At 32.6% G+C, this 23,551-nt stretch overlaps 1 long non-coding RNA gene across 35 annotated transcripts in view; it reads left to right on the top strand.

Annotated features, from left to right (window-relative positions):
* The window catches only part of LOC105180252 (uncharacterized), a 50,545-nt gene extending 29,300 nt beyond the window's left edge, over positions 1-21,245 (top strand). For 23 of the 35 annotated variants that reach the window (XR_016067142.1, XR_016067162.1, XR_016067161.1 and 20 more), the window contains 11 exons: positions 61-213; positions 310-424; positions 1,175-1,560; positions 2,466-2,639; positions 4,479-4,647; positions 4,758-4,910; positions 5,007-5,121; positions 5,872-6,257; positions 7,165-7,338; positions 7,448-7,598; positions 7,783-9,291. This is a non-coding gene — a long non-coding RNA (uncharacterized LOC105180252). Of the gene's footprint in view, positions 1-60; positions 425-1,174; positions 1,561-2,465; positions 2,640-3,097; positions 3,217-4,478; positions 4,648-4,757; positions 5,122-5,871; positions 6,258-7,164; positions 7,599-7,782; positions 11,238-21,230 lie in introns of those variants that run through there. The other 12 variants (XR_016067130.1, XR_016067129.1, XR_016067128.1 and 9 more) reach the window with 12 other exon arrangements.
* Positions 21,246-23,551: the final 2,306 nt, after the last annotated feature.

Below are 23,551 nucleotides of genomic sequence, written 5' to 3'. Positions count from 1 at the left end.
CTTGCATGTTTTTCATTTATCTAACACATTACTTTATCTACTTGATTTTTTCTAAAATAGCAAGGGAAGCTGTTTACAGCTGTTTCAAAAGCCGAAGGTGCTGAGATGAAAAAATATAAGAAGGAGATGAGAAGTGGGAAATGGGGAAATATACTCTAAAATCCATTGTAGGTGAAATTGACAAAAAAGTGGTTGAATTGGGATCAATTGGAGGTAGGATCTTTCGTTATTTGTGTTTCTTTCTTTCTTCTTCCTTTGGAATCCACTCACCGCCTTCAAGGCGCCTAAGCTAATTTTTCGCTTTCGTAGCTTAGGACATCTGGTCACAAGGTTTGCAGAAAAAGGGGTTACATATTGCACAACGTCAAACCCCATGGAAAGAACTATTGTATGGACTACGGTAGTTCCTAAAGAAACTTATGTGGTAATTGATCTTCCCCTATTGGTGAACGTTTTTGTGAAGATTCTCTATGTTCTCATTCATTCAATTACCATGAATGCTACTTTAATACCACTTTGCACACATATGGTGTATAAATATGTGAATTAACTAGAATTGTTCCTCTTATCTCTGTTTTCCGATTTCTCTTAAAAGTAATAGTTTTTTGGCTCTTGTATCTAGTCCTGACAGTCTGAATACTAGTTGTGTCTACTATTATCTTTTGATGTCGAATGACAAAGGATAAAGGGGAAGAACTCATTTAAGGCTCGTTTGGTTCCCGAAAAATTGGGCAGGAGAAAGAGGATGTGGGAGTGCATTTTCAGTGTTACTTGAAAAAATAGTTCTGTTTCCAAGGAAATACGTAAGTCACTAGGATTAGATAACAAATTAATGTAATTGTGCAGCTCTAGCTTAAGTAAGAGTTAACGTAGATTACGTGTTGAACCTCATGCATCGATTGTGCAACTCACATTCCATATTTCCAACTTTTTTGGGTAAATGAATTGCAGACTTCAATATGTTTAAATGGATTATTCTGCATAATTGATTTCTGTTGCTGCTGAAAGTCATTCTACAGAATTAGTGCACAAAAAATGTGCAGCAGAATCAAGTGAAATGCTGTAGTTTGCCTGTTTCGTTTGCTCCATACAATTTCTGCTACAGCAACGATTTTTTATAAGTGATAGGTTGTCTTACACTGACCTCTCTACTTTTCTCGTATTTTTTCAACAGATTTCTGAAGATGCCTTGGAGACAAGCACAAGAGAACTAGGAAGCAAATGAGGAAAAACAATATGGACAAAAGAAGAAAAAAGAAACGGAGAAAAAAAGAATATATGCGGAAAAAAAAAAGAAAGAGAAAAAAGCAATATACAGAAAAGAAAGAAGAAGAAAAAGAAACAGAAGAAAAAGGGAATATCCGCAAAAAAAAAAAGAAAAAGAAACAAAAAAAAAGCAATATATTCAAAAAAAAAAAGAGAAGCAAAAGAAACAAAAAAAAAAAAGCAACATCCACTCGCCAACTTGCAGTTGTTGCTGTTGATGCACATACAATTGAGTGCTTGGAAGACAATTTTTGGTGCTCGCAAGATGAAGACACAACTGCTACTGCATGCAAGGTACTTGGTTTGTAGTTTGCTGTTTAAGTGAGATGGCTCTTAGTTAATTTATTTTGGTTATAACAAGTAGTTTCCATTAATAATATGGGAAGTGGCTTGCATAGTTGTTGGTAGTCATTTATCACCTCCACAAAGTTACTCATAATGCTTGAACAAACTAGATTTTCAAGCAAAAATAGAATCACTTTCTGTGTTTGAGGGGTTGGAACACCCCGAACACTTGTTCATGGAAACTAGTCTTATAATAACAGCGTTGCAATTGAGCACATCACAGCTGGAATTGCGTATAGTAGGCCATTTAGGCCAAAATGGAATGGAAAAGCTCGACTTATTTTTCTGTAATTCTCCACAGATATGTATTGCTTCCTAGGCTTCGAGTTTGTGTAATGCCTGGTGTAGAAACATTATTATTTACTTTATCACACGTGGAAATTATATAAATCTAAAGAGTCTCGTGCTAGTACTTCTTGAAATTCTGTTTGATAAGGATTTTATAGTATATGAAAGCTATGAGAATATGTGTTCTCCGTATGCTCGTTATTCCAATAATTGAGAGAATTCATTACCTCGTAGTCGTATTTTGTTTTGGAGGTTGCCCTAGAAGCTTCCATTCTAGGAGATTGGCTACGTCACGAAAACATTGCTGCCATCTTTTCAGTGACCATACTGAAATATGTGAGTAGTGGTGACATATTGATGGCAGCTAGGATATTTTTGGATCCTTTTGTATTCATTTGACATGCCTGTGACTCGTTTCTTTTTGTGCTATCCAAGAGAGAGAATTTTCATTATTAGGGCTTGACGCCATCTTATCACCTACCATACTAAAATATGTGAATTAATGTAAATTTATCCATTGTTTATTTTATAATCCTATTTAAATTGCTGAATTGATGATTCCTTAGGCATGTGAATACAAAGCCTGTACAATGGATTCTGTGGGTTAAATCGTCAGTCGACAAGAGAAAGATGGATGCTATACAAAAGAGAAAAAGAAGGCATATGAAACAATGAAACCAAAGAGAATATCAAAGGAGGAGATACTTCGTCTAATGGAGGAAAAGAAACAACTCAAAGAAGTAAGTAATTACTCAAAAACTGCATACTTCAGCTATATGAGTTGTTTGGCTTGTCATGTTTTTGCTCAAATGCAAGTTTTCATGATTAGCAAAAAAAGATTGCTAATTGTGTGTTATGATCTTTGTCATGAAAAATTAATATTGTAATGTTAATTTCATTATTGTGGCAAGTGGCAACTCAAGAAAAAACATATCTATAGCGCTCGCTGGCATCTTTCAATTTCTTAAGAAAAAGTTCCATACAATAGAATCTTTCATGTTTGAACGGGCTTAGGCTTTGACTTTGGCCGTGGATGTTTAGGTTCCTTCTCTATGATTATGTATTCTCTATGTCGACAACAAGGTTTGTTGCTATTATTTAATAGACCGCGCAATTATATGTGCCTAGGCAAGTGATGCAGCATCATTTTAGGGTATTAGTGATATACTGGTGGTTGAGGCTTTTTCTTGATATGAAGGTGGTTGTCAATGATGAATAGGGAGCTATTCTAAGCAGGATGAAATCTGAACGCTTGATTGAAGACACAGCTTGATACTCAATAGAGTTCCTGCACAGTTTCTTGTAGAGAATTAGAAGGTAAAGGAATTACTCATAATATTCTTTGGGCATCACACATTCACAGGAAGTAATATGCGAAACTTAGTTAATGATCTCTAAAGCAAAGAAGGATTAGACTTTTATAATGAGCAAAAGAGAAAGCTGATTGAAAAAATGAGAGAGATAGCTGAAAAGTTGTGTCGAGAATCGAGATTGTTTCTGTAATTCTTTATTTTCCTAAAAATTCAGATATTTACAGGAGGAAGTGAGGGCATACATTATAGATGAAACCTACATTATAGTGAGCTGAAGTTGAAATGTTGTGGGAGTTTTCACTCTGATTCCATCAGTTTGGTGGGTTGAAGTGGGAAAGTCAAGGGGATAACGACCTGATACAAATTCAATTTACTCGATGAACTGGCTTAGTTGTGTTTTAACTTCCTTCACTATAAGATTTGTACAGCTTAAAAAGACTTGAAGTCGCAAATTATAACAGCAAATTATGGTTGAAGCCTCATTGGACAAGTTCCCTATGTGTAGTTACTACATGTTTCAACTCTACCACATCTTTGTGGCTGTTACTTAAATTGCCAATGCTTGGATAAAGTGTCCTCTGGATGGATCAAAGTTCTGAAGTATTTGTGTCTACAAATGAAGTAAATATAACTAATATTGGAGTCAATTAGGCTACTTCAGAAACCAATGTTCTTAACTGTAGCAGTTTTTCATGTCCTGCCAGTCCCCTTTATACTTGTTACAGTGCTTAAGTGCTTGGCCTATGTCTGACTTGTCTCCATATTTTGGTATCTCAATTTTTGAAGGAGTAAAAGGGGAGAAGGCAAGGGAAAATGCAGTCTTTTAGTCTTCTACTTTTCTGGTTGATTGTCTTCTTTCTTAATTTTCTTTTACGTTGCTCTTCTTTTCTTTTGCTGGTTTATTTACTCTGATAACTAGCTATCAATTTGCCTCACCAGTCCATCAGTTTCAGTTGTCGTAACTTAGAGTCATGCTGATCTGTGCACAAGAACTGTGATGAACATGATCTTATCTATCTTTGTCATTACTTCAGGTGACATTCACGGCCAATATAGTGATCTTTTAAGGCTTTTTTAGTATGGAGGTTTCCCTCGAATATGTTTATATATGGATGTGCTTGCATGTTTTTCATTCATCTCACACATTACTTAATCTACTTGATTCTTCTAAAATAGCAAGAGAAGAATTGATGTGTGAATTAATGTAGGTTGATACATTGTTTCTTATATAACCCTATTTAAATTGCTGTATTGATGATTCCTTAGGCATGTGAAGACAAAGCCTGTACAATGGATTCTGTGGGTCAAATCCTGAGTCGACAAGATAAAGATGGATGGTGTACTGAATAGAAAAAGAAGGCATATGAAACAATGAAACCAAAGAGAATATGAATCCTCACTTCGTCTTATGGAAGAAAAGAAACAACTGAAAGAAGTAAGTCATTACTTAAAAACTGCATATGAATATGTTTATATGTGGATGTGCTTGCATGTTTTTCATTTATCTAACACATTACTTTATCTACTTGATTTTTTCTAAAATAGCAAGGGAAGCTGTTTACAGCTGTTTCAAAAGCCGAAGGTGCTGAGATGAAAAAATATAAGAAGGAGATGAGAAGTGGGAAATGGGGAAATATACTCTAAAATCCATTGTAGGTGAAATTGACAAAAAAGTGGTTGAATTGGGATCAATTGGAGGTAGGATCTTTCGTTATTTGTGTTTCTTTCTTTCTTCTTCCTTTGGAATCCACTCACCGCCTTCAAGGCGCCTAAGCTAATTTTTCGCTTTCGTAGCTTAGGACATCTGGTCACAAGGTTTGCAGAAAAAGGGGTTACATATTGCACAACGTCAAACCCCATGGAAAGAACTATTGTATGGACTACGGTAGTTCCTAAAGAAACTTATGTGGTAATTGATCTTCCCCTATTGGTGAACGTTTTTGTGAAGATTCTCTATGTTCTCATTCATTCAATTACCATGAATGCTACTTTAATACCACTTTGCACACATATGGTGTATAAATATGTGAATTAACTAGAATTGTTCCTCTTATCTCTGTTTTCCGATTTCTCTTAAAAGTAATAGTTTTTTGGCTCTTGTATCTAGTCCTGACAGTCTGAATACTAGTTGTGTCTACTATTATCTTTTGATGTCGAATGACAAAGGATAAAGGGGAAGAACTCATTTAAGGCTCGTTTGGTTCCCGAAAAATTGGGCAGGAGAAAGAGGATGTGGGAGTGCATTTTCAGTGTTACTTGAAAAAATAGTTCTGTTTCCAAGGAAATACGTAAGTCACTAGGATTAGATAACAAATTAATGTAATTGTGCAGCTCTAGCTTAAGTAAGAGTTAACGTAGATTACGTGTTGAACCTCATGCATCGATTGTGCAACTCACATTCCATATTTCCAACTTTTTTGGGTAAATGAATTGCAGACTTCAATATGTTTAAATGGATTATTCTGCATAATTGATTTCTGTTGCTGCTGAAAGTCATTCTACAGAATTAGTGCACAAAAAATGTGCAGCAGAATCAAGTGAAATGCTGTAGTTTGCCTGTTTCGTTTGCTCCATACAATTTCTGCTACAGCAACGATTTTTTATAAGTGATAGGTTGTCTTACACTGACCTCTCTACTTTTCTCGTATTTTTTCAACAGATTTCTGAAGATGCCTTGGAGACAAGCACAAGAGAACTAGGAAGCAAATGAGGAAAAACAATATGGACAAAAGAAGAAAAAAGAAACGGAGAAAAAAAGAATATATGCGGAAAAAAAAAAGAAAGAGAGAAAAGCAATATACAGAAAAGAAAGAAGAAGAAAAAGAAACAGAAGAAAAAGGGAATATCCGCAAAAAAAAAGAAAAAGAAACAGAAAAAAAGCAATATATTCAAAAAAAAAAAAAGAGAAGCAAAAGAAACAAAAAAAATAAAGCAACATCCACTCGCCAACTTGCAGTTGTTGCTGTTGATGCACATACAATTGAGTGCTTGGAAGACAATTTTTGGTGCTCGCAAGATGAAGACACAACTGCTACTGCATGCAAGGTACTTGGTTTGTAGTTTGCTGTTTAAGTGAGATGGCTCTTAGTTAATTTATTTTGGTTATAACAAGTAGTTTCCATTAATAATATGGGAAGTGGCTTGCATAGTTGTTGGTAGTCGTTTATCACCTCCACAAAGTTACTCATAATGCTTGAACAAACTAGATTTTCAAACAAAAATAGAATCACTTTCTGTGTTTGAGGGGTTGGAACACCCCGAACACTTGTTCATGGAAACTAGTCTTATAATAACAGCGTTGCAATTGAGCACATCACAGCTGGAATTGCGTATAGTAGGCCATTTAGGCCAAAATGGAATGGAAAAGCTCGACTTATTTTTCTGTAATTCTCCACAGATATGTATTGCTTCCTAGGCTTCGAGTTTGTGTAATGCCTGGTGTAGAAACATTATTATTTACTTTATCACACGTGGAAATTATATAAATCTAAAGAGTCTCGTGCTAGTATTTCTTGAAATTCTGTTTGATAAGGATTTTATAGTATATGAAAGCTATGAGAATATGTGTTCTCCGTATGCTCGTTATTCCAATAATTGAGAGAATTCATTACCTCGTAGTCGTATTTTGTTTTGGAGGTTGCCCTAGAAGCTTCCATTCTAGGAGATTGGCTACGTCACGAAAACATTGCTGCCATCTTTTCAGTGACCATACTGAAATATGTGAGTAGTGGTGACATATTGATGGCAGCTAGGATATTTTTGGATCCTTTTGTATTCATTTGACATGCCTGTGACTCGTTTCTTTTTGTGCTATCCAAGAGAGAGAATTTTCATTGATAGGGCTTTTGATGCCATCTTATCACCTACCATATTAAAATATGTGAATTAATGTAAATTGATCCATTGTTTATTTTATAATCCTATTTAAATTGCTGAATTGATGATTCCTTAGGCATGTGAATACAAAGCCTGTACAATGGATTCTGTGGGTTAAATCGTCAGTCGACAAGAGAAAGATGGATGCTATACAAAAGAGAAAAAGAAGGCATATGAAACAATGAAACCAAAGAAAATATCAAAGGAGGAGATACTTCGTCTAATGGAGGAAAAGAAACAACTCAAAGAAGTAAGTCATTACTCAAAAACTGCATATGAATATGTTTATATGTGGATGTGCTTGCATGTTTTTCATTTATTTGACACATTATTTAATCTACTTCATTCTTCTAAATTAGCAAGAGAAGCTTCTTACAGCTGCTTCAAAAGCCGAAGGTGCTGAGATGAAAAAATATAAGGAGATGCAGTAGTGGGAAATGGGGAAGTATACTCTAAAATCCATTGTAGGTGAAATTGACAAAAAAGTGGTCGAATTGGGATCAATTGGAGGTATGATCTTTCTTGATTTGTGTTTCTTTCTTTCTTCTTCCTTTGGAATCCACTCACCGCCTTCAAGGCGCATAAGTTATTTTTTTGCTTTTGTAGCTTAGGATTTTTGCTACAGCAACGATTTTTTATAAGTGATCGGTTATCTTACACTGACCTCTCTACTTCTCTGGTATTTTTTCAACAGATTTCTCAAGATGCATTTGGAAACGAGCAGAAGAAACAATGAAATAAAGGAATATCCCCAAAAAAAGAAAAGAAAAACAAACTCAAGAAAGCTATATATACCAAAAAAAAAAAAAAGAAGAAGAAAAAAAGAAAAAAATGCAATATCTACAAGAGATAAGAAAAAGAAAAAAGCAATATCCACTCGCTATCTGGAGTTGTTGTTCTGGATACAGAGACAATGGAGTGCTTGGAAAACATTTTTTGCTGCTCGTAAGATGAAGACACAACCTACGATGTTGCTGCATGCAAAGTTACTTGGTTTGTGGTTTGTTGTTTAAGTGAGATGGCTATTGGTTAATTTAATTTTGGTTATAGCATGTAGTTTCCATCAATAATCTAGAAAGTGGCTTGCGTAGTTGTTGGTAGTCGTCTATCATGTCCACAAAGTTACTCATAGTAAGTCATAATGCTTGAATCAAACTAGCTTTTCAAATAAAAATGGAATCACTTTCTCTGCTTGTGCGGTTGGAACACCACGAACACTTGTTTATGGAAACCAGTCGTATAATAACAGCCTTGCAATTGAGCACATACACCTGGAATTGAGTATAGTAGGCCATTTAGGCCAAAATGGAACAGAATAATTGGCTTATTTTTCTTTAGTTCTCCACAGATATCTATTGCTTCCTAGAATTCCAATTTTTGTAATGCCTGGTGTAGAAGCATTATTATTTACTTTATCACACGTGGAAATTATATAAATTTAAAGAGGCTTGTGCCAGTATTTCAGGAAATTCTGTTTGCTAAGGATTTTATAGTATATGAAAGTCATGAGAATATGTGCTTCCATACGCTCATTATTCCAATAATTGTGTTAATTTATTCCCTCGTAGCTATAGTGTTGTTTTGGAGCTTGCTCAAGAAGCTTCCCATCTAGCAGATTGGGTACCTCATGAAAACATTGCTGCCATCTTTCCCTGACCATACTGAAATATGTGAGTGGGTGACATGTTGATGGCAGTTAGGATATTTCAAAATATTTTTTGATCCTTAGTATTCGTTTGACATGCCTGTGAGAAGTTTCTTTCAATTAGGGATTGATGCCAATATGTGGATTAATGTAAATTGATCCATTGTTTATTTTATAATCCTATTTAAATTGTGTATTGATGATTCCTTAGGCATGTGAAGACAAAGCCTGTACAATGGATTTTGTGGGTCAAATCCTGAGACGACAAGATAAAAATGGATGTTGTACAAAAGAGAAAAAGAAAGCATATCGTAGAATGAATTTTGTATCTATTTCCTTACTATTTATATCCTGCCAAATTTATTAAAATATTTTCAAATCAAATAATAAGTCAAATTTTATGTGAGGAGCTCAACAACTTAGTTTAAGTATGATCTAAAATTAAATTTATTCTTTATGTAAAGTATTTGGTAATATAAGTAATTTACTTTGTAAAATATATTTTTATATATTGAGCTTGTAAATTGGATGATTTATGAAAGGTTATCTCACACATTATTTAATCTACTTGATTCTTCTAAAATAGCAAGAGAAGAATTAATGTAGATTGATCCATTGTTCTCATTCATTTAATTACCATGAATGCTATTTTAATACCACTCTTCAGACATATGGTGTATAAATATGTGAATTAACTAGAATGTTCCTCTTATCTCTGTTTTCCAATTTCCCTTAAAAATGATCGTTTTTGTGCTCTTGTTTCTAGTTGTTACATTCTGAATTCTGTCTATTATTATCTTTTGATGTCGAATGACAAAGGAATAGGGGATCAATTAAGGCTCTTTTGGTTCCCTAAAAATTGGGCAGGAGAAAGAGGATGAGGGAATGCATTTTCAGTGTTACTTAGATAACAAATTAATGTAATTGTGCTCCTCTAGCTTAAGTAAGAATTAACGTAGGTTACGTGTTAAACCTGATGCATCGATCCTGCTACTCACATCTCATATTTCCCACTTATTGTAGGTAGAGTTCTCTGAGTTAACATATGTGAATATTGCAACTTTTTAGTTTCAGGGTTCCATCGCGTAAAAGCTATTGATGAAGAGAAATAACTTATAGAAAGAGGAGATATTGAATTTTATTGCTCTAAATCTATTTGTGGTGTTGCAAGGAATCAATAGAGGTTCTTTCTCTTGTATTTTGTTGTATGTATACTCTGTCCATTTTTAATTTATCATATTTAAGTGGGAGTAACTCTTCATTCGATGGACTCGAAATCTTTGTCCAAAAGCAGTAAGTTCTGCGATCATTTTGTGGCTTTACTTAAAATATATTGCATTTTCATGTTATCATTTTTTCTTGGGAAGGTTGGTAAATTTTTTATGGCTTTACTTAAAATGTATTACATTTTCCTTCCAGACAAACGAGTAACTTTACCGTAGTGTTTTGTGGGGAAAGTATTTGGCCAATAATTCTAGTAATTCGTTTTAATCTATTACTTTTTAATAGTTTTGTGTATTCAAGGGGATGTGATCATATAATATGCTTGAAGATAACACTTCCATGCATGCTCTTTCTCTCTTGTACCTTGTCCGTCTTGTGACCATAGTACACAGTTTCTTTTTATTTGCATATATGAGTGAAAACGTGGAACTTAGTTTACAAATATAGTCTAAAATGATTGTCGGAAATTTTTTAGCTTCTACTCTGCCATGTGAATCCTTTTGTCAAGTTATTGTGACCTAAATTTGGAGAGTTCTTCGAATGATTGTTAGTTGCTTATCATACCTCATTTGCTTGTTGTGAATGGTGGTACTATGGTTGTGATTCTTCACTCAAATGTGTACTTCTGAGTATTATCTACCCTATTAAAAAACTAAACCTACTTGCCAACTTTATCAATAGTTTTAAATTTCTTTCTTTGAACAACAATGAAGGTGAAGGTTAAGTTTAAAGACATAATGTAATGAAATAGGTAGAGTTAAGTATCTTTGTCCTTGTTCTGATATTGTTGGTAGAGTTATAGCTTTTTTGTTTGTGGGTTTCACCTCGTAAAGTCTTGAAGAAAAAAAATAACGGTAGCTGTAGAAAGAGGAGATATTGAATGTTAATGCTCTAAATTTATTTGGAAACTATCCCCAATAGAGGTTCTTTTGTTTACTTTGTTGTATGACTAATTGTTGCAAACTTGTATTTGATTGGGAGTACATCTTCTGTTGGTGGACATGCAATCTTCCAAAAGCACCAGACACAAGTTCTGCGATCATTTTATCTTGGTAAGGTCAGTAAATATTTTTAGTGGCTTTAGTTAAAATATATTTACTTATTCATGCTATCATTTTCTCTTGGGGAGGTTGGTAAATTTTTGTCGGCTTTACTTAAAATGTATTATATTTTATTTATATTTTTTCTTGACAAATGAGTAACTGATTTTTGTTTTCTACTAGTGTTTTGGGATAGTTCAGGGATGTGATCAAATGAAGGTTTTTAAAATGCCTTATAAGGTATTGATTTATTCTGTTTATTCATAATTATTGTGTGGTTAGTGACTAGTTAATTTTATTTAATAATAATTATCCCTTATTATTTATACCTTTTTTAAGAATTGCATAAGGAAATTTAAAAATATAATGTGAAGTGCTCAACTAATAGTTTATTATTTGTGTAAATAAATATCTATTAATCTAATAAAGTGTTTTCTAGAACTTTCTCGATTTGAAAAGTACTTATTTCAATTTTATTTTATTATTAACTAGTAATTATTTTTTACATATTACAATATCGAAAATTGAAAGGACAGTCCAATTCTATACCTATTAGGGAGATCATGAAATGGATAATATTGTTTTTTTGTTTGCATTCACACGGTATAATTTTGGTCAAGTATTTACATATATTTTGTAAAATATTGACCTTGTAGAAATTTTATTGAATAAAACAAACTTTAGGGTGCAAGAAAAGTGGAGGGGAATTTCATACTTATTTTTCTTCATTCACTGTAAACCAAATGTGAGGAGAGCTTAACTAATTTAAAATTAATTTATTATTTATGTGAAATAGAGTTGTGGTAGCAAATTGGGTAACTCTATAGTATACTTGTTATTTTAGTGTACAAATGTAAAATTATATTTTTTACCTAAAAATATTTAAAATTATACTTAGGTCCTCCTTTTCATTTAAAATTATACTTATGTCCATCCTCTCTCAAGATTCTTTCTTTTTCTTTAATTACGCTTGATTTTCTTTCTTTAGACTTGGTTTTGTGTTTTGCTCAATTTGGTATTTCCATGAGCTCCTTCTTAGGTTAGTGAATGTGGTTTCATTATCCCTATTTTATTTAATACAGGTATTGTTAATTTATAATTATCATGTGGTTAATTTTAGGGATAAATTAGTTTTTTTTAATTTTATTATTAGTTTTAATTTGCAAAAAAATTATTTGAAAGGATTCACCATCTTATATTGCTACGAAGAAATCAAATGTAAGTGTAAAATATGTGGTAAATGTTTATTAGTATATTTTAAATAAATTTATTGTTAATTTTAAACAGAAATAAAGATAATAGTTCTCAATTTTGTTAATAAATTTCTCTTTATATTGGAAGGACTTGCCATTTATATTTGGTTTCCTCATCATACCCTGTTATATTGTGTTACTTAACAGTTATTTATTAATTATTAATATAGTTGATTGTATAATTTATCTGGTTAATATACCAGGAGATGGATAAATGTGTTCTTTCTATTTTGTGAAATCTATCAAAATTATTTTCCGATCAAATAATAAGTCTAAAAACAAATTTCTAGTAATTTGTTTATTAAAATCCATTATAATTTAAAATTTTAATTTTATTATTTAAATTTCACTATTTAAAAAATAAAGTTTATTTATTATTATAATTTGTTGTCAAAGTTTATTTATTAATTGACGCATCATTTTTTATAAATAATATTTTATATTTTAAAATGAAACTAAATCAAATGAAATTTATAGTTAATTTTAATTCTTTATGTAATTTTTTCAAATTTTTGTAAAATAAATTTGATTTATTATGATGTATGGGCGAAGTTTATTAATATACTAAATTATTATTTAAATTCAGAAAATAATAAATAGGTATAAATTTATTAAATACAAATACTATATTATAATTTAAAATTAATTTATTAATAGATAATTTTATTTTTCTACTATTATTTTCTCTTACGAAGGCTGTAAACTTTTGGTGGCTTTATTTAAAATGTAATTATATTTTTGACAAATGAGTAAGCGATTTAAGGCTTTAATTTATTACTTTTTAATAGTTGAGTGTACCAAGGGGACATCATCATATGAGGGTTTTTTAATTCATCATTTTTCTCTCCAATACAAGAATAATTTACGCTGGTTACCAATAATTAAAAATAAAAGTTGAAAATTGAATTTTAATTTTAATGAAAAGCATGTACTAAATTATTTATAAACTCGATGTTATAAATTAAGTGATCGAAGGTGAACCATATTACATTTGTATTTGTGTTTATGCTTTTATATTATTGTGATGAGTATTTATGTTATAGAGTAAATTTGGTTCTTAAATTATTTAAGCTTATTTTATAAGACACAGAAAACATCTGATTAGCATAAGTAAAAGTAAATTATTTAATCAAATTAATTATTTTGTATTGGCATAAATTATTAATAAAACAATAATTTACTATAGTTAGAATAAAATTTAATTGCAAAACTTTATTTAATTAGTGGATAAGTTATTGAATTAATCCACATTTAAGACCAACCGTAATTTATTATATTATCTGCTTTGGTCATCTCGTTTATGGATTAATTCAATAATTAAAATATGCATTTAATATTATGTATATATTTATAGTTTAAGTATGATAAAAAATTAAATTTGTTCTTAATGTAATTTACTTTGTAACATATATTTTCAGATAAGTAAATTGCATAATTTATGAAAGGTTAGAAAAATAAGTGAGATGGGATTTAGTGCTATTGTAATTTAAAAGTGTCAAGTTTAAAAATATAATGCGAAGGCCTCAATTTAAGTATAATTTAAAATTAATTTATTACTTATGTAAAATAAATTTCTAATAATCTGTGATAAATGTTTATTAAAATATTCCCGGAAAATAATTTATTCTTTAAAGTTTCTCTCGAATAAACTTACGTTGAAAGAAGAAATGTTTATAAATTAAATTTTTGTATTATTATGTTGAGTGTTTATATTATAGAATAAATTTTGGAACCACTTGTAAATTATTTAGCAGATTTAATATATATTTAGTTAATGATATTGATTTGTAGGTGTTATTATTTATCTTATTGGTAATAGGTATAGTTTCAATTTGGTTCTTTAGTTCTTATGTTTGGATCAATTTTGGTCCTGAATAGTTGGAAATTGAAAATTTTCTGCCTGTGAAAGAGAGAATTTTGATTATTTGTTAAAAATAAATACATGGATCAATTTTGGTCCTGAATAGTTGGAAATTGAAAATTTTCTGCCTGTGACAGAGAGAATTTTGATTATTTGTTAAAAATAAATATTATGTATTATGTATTTTTTAAAAAAAATACAAAATTAATTATTTTGTATTTGCATAAATTATTAATAAAACAATAATTTTCATCCATTTCCAAATTATACAGAAAAAATTTTTAAAATAAGGGAATTGTAGAGATCCCGGCGCTTATAGATATCATCAGGAATGTACATAATATTTCTTGGCAGCCAGAGGAAAGTTAAATTTCAATTCCAAAATGGATGAGGCGGCCCAAGTTACTGAAATTAATTTATTTTTCTACTATTATTTTCTCTTAAGAAGGCGGGTAAACTTTTGGTGGCTTTATTTAAAATATAATTATATTTTTCGTACATTTTTTCTTGACAAATGAATAAGCGATTTAGGGCTTTAATTTAATACTTTTTAATAGTTATTTATAAGAATAGTTTCAATTCTTATGTTTGGGCTTCAAAATTGGCTGCCAGTGAGAGTGAAGAGCCGTCTTTTCAAATTTACTAAATTAAATGATCGAAATTGAATCGTATTACCATGGCCACGATCGAAGGTCATGGGGGATCGAAGAAAATAATAAAAATTTAAATCCGGCCATGAGGCGGTAGGAAGAACCGACCATGTAGGCGGAATGCACAACAGTAAAAAGGTAAATCCGACCATGTAGGCGGAGTGTACAAAAATAAAAAGGTAAATCCGACCATGTAGGCAGAATGCAAGAAAGAATATTTTTGATTACGATAAATATAAAGAGAAACGAGTACCATAAAGAAAGACTAAGTTTCCAACAACAGTAAAAAGGTAAATCCGACCATGTAGGCGGAGTGTACAAAAATAAAAAGGTAAATCCGACCATGTAGGCGGAATGCAAGAAAGAATATTTTTGATTACGATAAATATAAAGAGAAACGAGTACCATAAAGAAAGACTAAGTTGGGAACCTTTTACGTAGGTTTAAACTAATAGGTATGAATTTTGGTCAGAAAATACCACACTAAAGCCCAAAATCAACGCCAAAAATTGGCAAAATCGGGCAGCAATGGCAAGGCTGACCTCATTCATACCTATAATTTAAACCGACGACCCAGAGAGCCTTATCATTAAGTTCCCTCAATTTCTCCTTATGTTTATCAGTAATGAAAAATACTCTTTGTTTTTTCTTTTTTTTTTTTCTTCTTATGCCAAATGAAAGTTTTTATAACTAAGGGAAAAGAAAGAAATTACAAGTGGAAATGCCTCAGCTTCAACACATGAAGGCTTCCGAGGGCTTACAAAAAAAGGGGGGAGAAGGTTCTATTTATAACCAGTGGGTTCGGACTTAAAATCAATTCTTCACGTCCGCATGGCCTCCATCTGCCAAGTGTCCTCTCATTTTCGATACGTGTCATTCGGTCAATTTTTGTTGACTTGCCATGCTGTCAGTTCATTTCTTCATGAGTCTGGAGAAGCTACTTCCTTTCGACTCTGATCCCGACTGCTTGTGATCTTCTTTGTCTTCAGATGATTCTGAAATGTCCATTTTTTATTTTCCTTTTAGTGTCTCCCGGATTCCTTTAAAAAGATTGTCAAGGAATTCTTCTTGAGAAGATTTTTCAAATGGATTTTGAGCTTCCCCAGCGAGACAAGAAAATTTATTTTTCCCATTTTTGCTTGAGGTCTCCATGGGAGAAGCAATTCCCGAAAGATTCTTTTTCAAATCATTTTCCATTTGTTTGAGGTATTCCTCAATCATCTGATTTTTAGTGATTACCCCCTTCTTATTCAGAATTCTCTGGGAGATATGCTCAAAAGGATTGGGTCCCTGATTTTCTTCCTTTTCTGCAAGAACTTTATATTCTTGTAATTTTTCCTCCATCTCATTGATGATCTCTTGACCATAGTATTTCTTGGTCTCGGGATCAATTTGCATTAGCTTGTTCCATAATTTCGAACAAAACCTCCTTTTTATGCAAGGGATTTTCTGTAGGGTAATTCCTACCTCTGGCAGCCATTTCCAGATCCATGGGATAGAGAATTCAGTGAAGCCATTCCTTCTATCCATTTCCTTAATTTTTCTGCTTGTATTATTTTTGGCGAATAATTTAGCCATTCTGTATAATATTCCTGGAAGATTTCAGGAAGAATAGTAATTGATGGGCCGAAGCTTATCCATCATTGGTATACCCAATTTGGTATCTCTTGTTGAAAAATTAGTGGACAAATTTTGAAAAACCATGTATGTTTTCTTTTATAATTTTCATAAAGAAAAGCCTTATTGAACGCCTCAACATAATCCCAGTAGTTAAATTTTATTGTATTTTTTAACTCTGAGTGAAAGTATTCTTTTTCCCCTAATAGGTTAATTCCCCATTCAACAGCAGTGATGAATTTTTTAATTACTGCTTTGGAATAATTGAACTCCTTCCCATTGCTAGAAAATGTGTGATTAATTTCAACACTTTGAGTAGCCTTAAGGATATATTCGTAATGTGCCCTAGGCTTATATGACCCTGTTGGAAAAGATGCAATATTAAGATACCTTTTCATTAGATACCATGGGTCATTTTCCCACCTCAAGTCATCATTCTCAAGGAGTATAATTATCTCGTGGTGTTCGCTAAATTTGTAATTAACCAATTCATCTTCATCTTCCTGCAACATTTTTGCATAAGAGGCTGATGATTCATCAGTCGTTAATTTCTTACGTTCCTTTTTAAATTCAAGGAACTGTTTGAAGAGTTCATTCTCATTCTCTTCTTCAGGATGTTATTAAATTTTCCTATTCCTGAAATATTTTCTCTTAATAAGGCTCTATTCCCATGCCTGACAATATCACCGGCTCGGAACCTACCTCCTCTCTGATTAGAGGAGGAATTTCTTCCTCTTCCCCTTTAGGGGAGCATTCCTGAAAAACAAAGATGATTCATTAGGCCGCATAAAGACCAGCAATTTGCTGATGGTATAGCAAATTTGCTATCCAAAGTTGTTTCATACGATTTTCTGCAGTGACATTTGCATCTGGAAATTGTATGAGAATGTCAGAAATTACTTCCTTGACTTTATCAATTCGTTTTCTGATTATTTTTTGAATTCTTTTTAATCTTGTCTTATATTCAATTGGTTCGTCCCAAAATTTCCAATGGTAAATAGGCCAATGAACTCCATTCATAAAATATCTTTCTCTTATGACCATTTCTTCAATCCAACCATTTGGAATTGTTGAGGAAATATTCATTCCTCTAAATATTTCATTATCAAATTCATCCAGATTTATTTCCATCAATATATTCTCTTGAAAGGAAATCAGGGAGACTATTTGTCTCTCCTTTAATATATTCAATGGAGAAATTAAATGGGGCAAGATGTGCTTGCCATCTAGCAAACATTTGTTTAGAAACATCATGTTTAAAATCTTTATTAAACATAAATTTAGCAGCAGAACAATCTGTCCTAATGGTGAATTCTTGATTAAGTAAATCATCTTGAAATTTTAAAATACATTTAACAATTGCAAGAACTTCTTTAGCAACCGTAGCATAATTTCTTTAGGCTGCTTTCCATTTCCCTGAATGGAATCTAACTAAGAATTCTTGTTTATTTTCATCAATTTGTTTTAGTATTCCTCCAAATCCAATATCAGAGGCATCTGTTTCAATAATTTTCTTCCAATTTGGATTAGCAAGAGTTAAACATGGTAATGATTTTACCTTTTGTTTAATTAACCTAACTGCTCTTGTATCTTCATTAGTCCATTCTGATGGATTCTTCTTAAGCCTATCATACAATATTGTTGTATCTTGGGCAAGGTTCTTATAGTCGGGGGCTATATAATTTAGACTGCCTAGAAATCTTTGTAGTTGAGTTTTGTCAGTAATTTTATCAGGAAATTTATCAGCGAATTCAATACTTCTATTGATGGGTATAATCTCTCCCTTTTCAATATGATGGCCAAGAAATCTGACTTTTGTTTGAAAAATGCTCATTTTTTATTTTGATAAAACCAAACCATTTTGGATAACTAAGGTTTTAAACATTTCTAAATGCTTAAAATGGTCCTCAATACTATTTGAGAACACTAAGATATCATCAATATAAACAATGATAAAATTAGAGAATTGATTAAAAATATCATTCATAATATTTTGGAATTCTGAAGGAGAATTTTTTAGTCCAAATGGCATAACATTCCATTCATAATGTCCAAATGGGATTGTGAATGCTGTTTTGTATCTATCTAATTCATTTATTTGAATTTGCCAATATCCTGATTTCAAGTCAAATTTTGAGAAAATTATTGCCCTATGTAACCTGTCTAACAAGTCCTTTTTATTAGGAATCGGATACCTTATCCATTTTAAGACTTTATTAAGAGGTTTATAATTTATTACGAGTCTAGGTTTTCCTCTTTCTTTTTCTGCATGTTTGTTAACATAAAATGCAGTACATGACCATGGTGACTTTGAAGATCTAATTAGTTTTTTCTCAATTAAAGAATTAATTTCATTTTTACATAATTCTAAGTATTCACTATTCATTTGGCATGGTCTTGTCTTAGTGGGGATGTTTGCTTCTGAAAATTCACTTTCATAAGGAAGGTTAACAATATATTTTTTTCTATGCCAAAATGCATTGGGATGTTCATCACATATTTCTAGTTCAAATTTATTTTGGATCATTTTAATCTTCCCTTGTAATTTAGGATTTTTAAGTAATTCATTTATCTGTATTGAATTTATTTCTTCCTTAATAAAGCATATTTGGTTAGTTTTAGATATTATTAAATCTTTTATTTCATTTATAACCCTGTCTATTGGTTGGGTGATGAATTCAAATTTTATTATTTCATTATCATAGGTTCCTATTATACCCTTTTCATTAATATTTTTTATCGGACAAATCTTTTTAAGGAAAGGTGTTCCAAGGATAATTTCATTTGTTAAATCTTTTATTAGCAAGAAGCTTGTTGGAATACATTTTTTATTATTACATATGTAAGCTTTTGGAATTTTAAAGCTTATATTTAGTTTTTGGCCATTGGCAGATGATAAAGAGTGGGTCGTTTTTTCAAAATACCTACTAGGTATAAGGCCTTCTTTAATACAGTTAATATCTGCTCCACTGTCAATAAGAGCCGTAAATGTTTTCCTAAAATTGTTATTTATTAAGAGATCAATTTTGACATTCCATTTTTGACTAGTGACTATTTCTAAAGTGGATAAAAATTCTTCCTCGTATTTTTCTTCTTCTATTTCCTTATTCTTATTTTCTTCTTCTATTTCTTTATTCTTACTAATTTCAATCCTTTCAAGTCTGTTTGTAAGAGACTGGTTGTATTTTTTAATATTCTTTATTTCTTATTTTAACTTTTCGACTTCAATTTTGAGATCCTCTATAGTAGAAGGGTTATCTCTAATGGAATATTTTTCATTAAGTAATTTCTTGACCTCAGCTATTGTATATGGTTCAAAGGCTTTATTAATAGTCCTATCATGAAATGGGATAGGCTCAGATGTGGAGGCATTATTACTATCAATCTTGCTTAGGATAATGTCCCTAACTTCAGGATCCTTTATTTCCCTAAGTAATTCAATAATATGATTATCTGTGAGAACATTTATTTTTCCCATTTCTTTAAATTTTGCCATTAATTCATAAAATTCTTGATGTGAATTTTCTTCCTGCCTACATGAGCAAGATGGCTCTTCTTCTTCAGATTCAGAAGTGGTTGATGAATATTCAAAATTCTCTTCGATATTTTTAAGTTCATTTTGCTTTTCCGATTCTTCTAATTCAGAGGATTCTTCTTTTTCCGAAAATATTACATTGAGTATTTCTTGTTTTTCTTCTTCTTGTAAATTAAGATTATTTATTTTCTTTTTCAGCCTTCTAGCTTTTTTGTTTCTGCATCTATTAGCAAGATGATCTGTTTCTCCACAAATATAGCATCTTCTTATTTTCTTTGTGGTATTATTCTTAGCCTTCCATTCATTTTTTCTAGCTAAGTCTTTTTCTTTATTTATTTCTTTTCTAAATTTTCTCTTTTTGTACCTTTTTTCCTTAAACCTCGAAGTTCTATTCCTAGAGATCATTGCAAAGTACGCAATGCCCAAGGTGGGATAACCATGGTTTATCCGTTGTGGCCAGCTTCTCCAGAATCGCAAGCCACAGGATGAACATATGACGAGGAATCTTCAGAGGGCCTGAAAGTAGTGAAGTCCAGTCTACTTTCGGTCCCGGTGGCATCATAAGCCGATAGAGCTCCTGAGTGGTGGGGCTCCCATTCATAAATCTCTAAATAATCCGATCTGATCCTCCATAGATACGAGGCAGTGTGTGAGTAATCTCTAAGCACTCCATGTCCGTAATCAATGGCCACTGCCATTGATTCTCGTGGATAACTGAATTCAATGTAGCATTCTCGTGCATACCCAATCTGGAAGGCCCTCGTGGGAATCTGTCTATGAGTGGTCCAAGGGTGTGCCATGGATCCTTCCATAAATAAAATTCACTCCCCTCACCAATGCGGTATTCAACGATAGATCGTATCCAAGTACGCAAACGCAAGAGTTTCCTCCATCCCCATGGCCCCTTATGATCCGGTATAGTCCAGATTGAACTATCCCGTAAGCGTCCACTAATCAACCAATCCACCTATATCGACGTCCTGTCACATCGGATGACCTCGCATAGTTTTTTGCACATAAGAGCACGGTTTTATTAAAACAAGTTTGTTTCACTTTTATACTAGCTTGTAGTTATTCTTACGCTTAGCAAATGCATAACACAGTTGCTTGGGTCTAGATCTACGTTTGGGTCAAGTCTCGTCGGATTGTGAGAACGATCAAAATTCAGTTCTTTTGCGCGGTTTATTAAAGCAAGTTTGTATCCCTTTTATACTAACTTGTAGATATTATTACGCTTAGCAAATGTATAACACAAATGTGTCTACCGTACACTACAAATGTATAAATTTTGCAGTTCTTACCGTACACTACTTGCAGCATGTGTCTACCACATATGGAGGGAAAGGAATTTGAGGAGATTTGAACACACTGAGAGGACACCAGCCACTTTGAGCATCCTGTTCACTGATGATGTCAAACACAGAATTCTTAGTGTCAATTTACCTTCAACAATCAGTACACGAGCATTGTATAGACTATAGCGTATCCCTTGGGTTGAGGGAGAAACCAATTGAAGAACACATGTTGTACTGTACCATTACTTATATTAATGAAATTTACATTTACCAAAAAAATGTATGACACAAATGCTTGGGTGTAGATCTACGTTTGGGTCAAGTTTCGTCGAATTTTGAGAATGTTCAAAATTTAGCTGTTTAGCACAGTTTTATTAAAACAAGTTTGTTTCCCTTTTATACTAACTTGTAGTTATTATTACGCTTAGCAAATGTATAATACAAATGCTTGGGTCTAGATTTACGTTTGGGTCAAGTTTCGTCGAATTTTGAGAACGTTCAAAATTTAGCTGTTTAGCACAGTTTTATTAAACCAAGTCTGTTTCCCTTTTATACTAACTTGTAGTTATTATTACGCTTAGCAAATTTACAACACAAATGCTTTGATCTAGACCAACGTTTGTTTCAAGTTTCCTCGAATTCTGAGAACATTCAAAAGTTACCTGTTTTGCACGGTTTTATTAAAGCATGTTTGTTTCCCTTTTATACTAACTTGTAGTTATTATTACGCTTAGCAAATTTACAACACAAATGATTTGATCTAGACCAACGTTTGGGTCAAGTTTCGTCGAATTCTGAGAACGTTCAAAATTTAGCTGTTTTGCACGGTTTTATTAAAGCAAGTTTGTTTTCGTTTTATACTCACTTGTAGTCATTATTTTGCTTAGGAAAATTTAAAACACAAATTCTTGGGTCTAGACCTACGTTTGGGTCAAGTTTCGTCGAATTCTGAGAACGCTCAAAATTTAGCTGTTTTCCACGGTTTTACTAAAACAAGATTTTTTCCCTTTTATACTAACTTCTAGTTATTACTATTGCTTAACAAATTTACAATACAAATGCTTGGGTCTAGACCAACGTTTGGGTCAAGCTTCGTCGAATTCTAAGAACGATAAAAGATTAGCTGTTTTGCACGATTTTTTTGGTAAAATGTAATTTTCATTAATGAAGGAAAAAAATATTACAACAATGCCCCTCGTCAGGTGTCTCCCTCGACAGGCCAAGGTATCCACCATAGTCTGTATAATGCACGTGTGCTAACAGAGCTAGGGAGTTCTAGACTAATTATGCGCTGGCGCATATCTTCCATAATCAGGTTTGCTACCATGCTAGGAGGGTTCTCAACTTGCTCAAATCTTCTAGTGTTCCTCTCCTTCCAAATATGATAAACACACGATCCTAATAGTGCACGGTATGCATTGTTGATGATATGTTTCCCACGCCATTTTCGTGCCCCCTATACAATATCTTGTGTCCATTCCCGATTACGCCACTGAAATCGTACCATGCTTCGTATAGTGCTGATGCATCTTCTACTAAATCTTCAGTGGAAGAACAAGTGGTCGTGTGATTCGACCATGTCTCCAGAATCGCAAGCCACAGGATGAACATATGACGAGGAATCTTCAGAGGGCCTGAAAGTAGTGAAGTCCAGTCTACTTTCGGTCCCGGTGGCATCATAAGCCGATAGAGCTCCTGAGTGGTGGGGCTCCCATTCATAAATCTCTAAATAATCCGATCTGATCCTCCATAGATACGAGGCAGTGTGTGAGTAATCTCTAAGCACTCCATGTCCGTAATCAATGGCCACTGCCATTGATTCTCGTGGATAACTGAATTCAATGTAGCATTCTCGTGCATACCCAATCTGGAAGGCCCTCGTGGGAATCTGTCTATGAGTGGTCCAAGGGTGTGCCATGGATCCTTCCATAAATAAAATTCACTCCCCTCACCAATGCGGTATTCAACGATAGATCGTATCCAAGTACGCAAACGCAAGAGTTTCCTCCATCCCCATGGCCACTTATGATCCGGTATAGTCCAGATTGAACTATCCCGTAAGCGTCCACTAATCAACCAATCCACCTATATCGACGTCCTGTCACATCGGATGACCTCGCATTGTTTTTTGCACATAAGAGCACGGTTTTATTAAAACAAGTTTGTTTCCCTTTTATACTAACTTGTAGTTATTATTACGCTTAGCAAATGCATAACACAGTTGCTTGGGTCTAGATCTACGTTTGGGTCAAGTCTCGTCGGATTGTGAGAACGATCAAAATTCAGTTCTTTTGCACGGTTTATTAAAGCAAGTTTGTATCCCTTTTATACTAACTTGTAGTT

This window comes from Sesamum indicum, linkage group LG9, assembly GCF_026168435.1.
Source record: "Sesamum indicum cultivar Baizhima isolate 11 linkage group LG9, ASM2616843v1, whole genome shotgun sequence".
Lineage (NCBI taxonomy): Eukaryota > Viridiplantae > Streptophyta > Magnoliopsida > Lamiales > Pedaliaceae > Sesamum > Sesamum indicum.
Note: the sequence above shows the minus strand (reverse complement) of the source record. Positions and strands in the feature narration are given on the sequence as shown.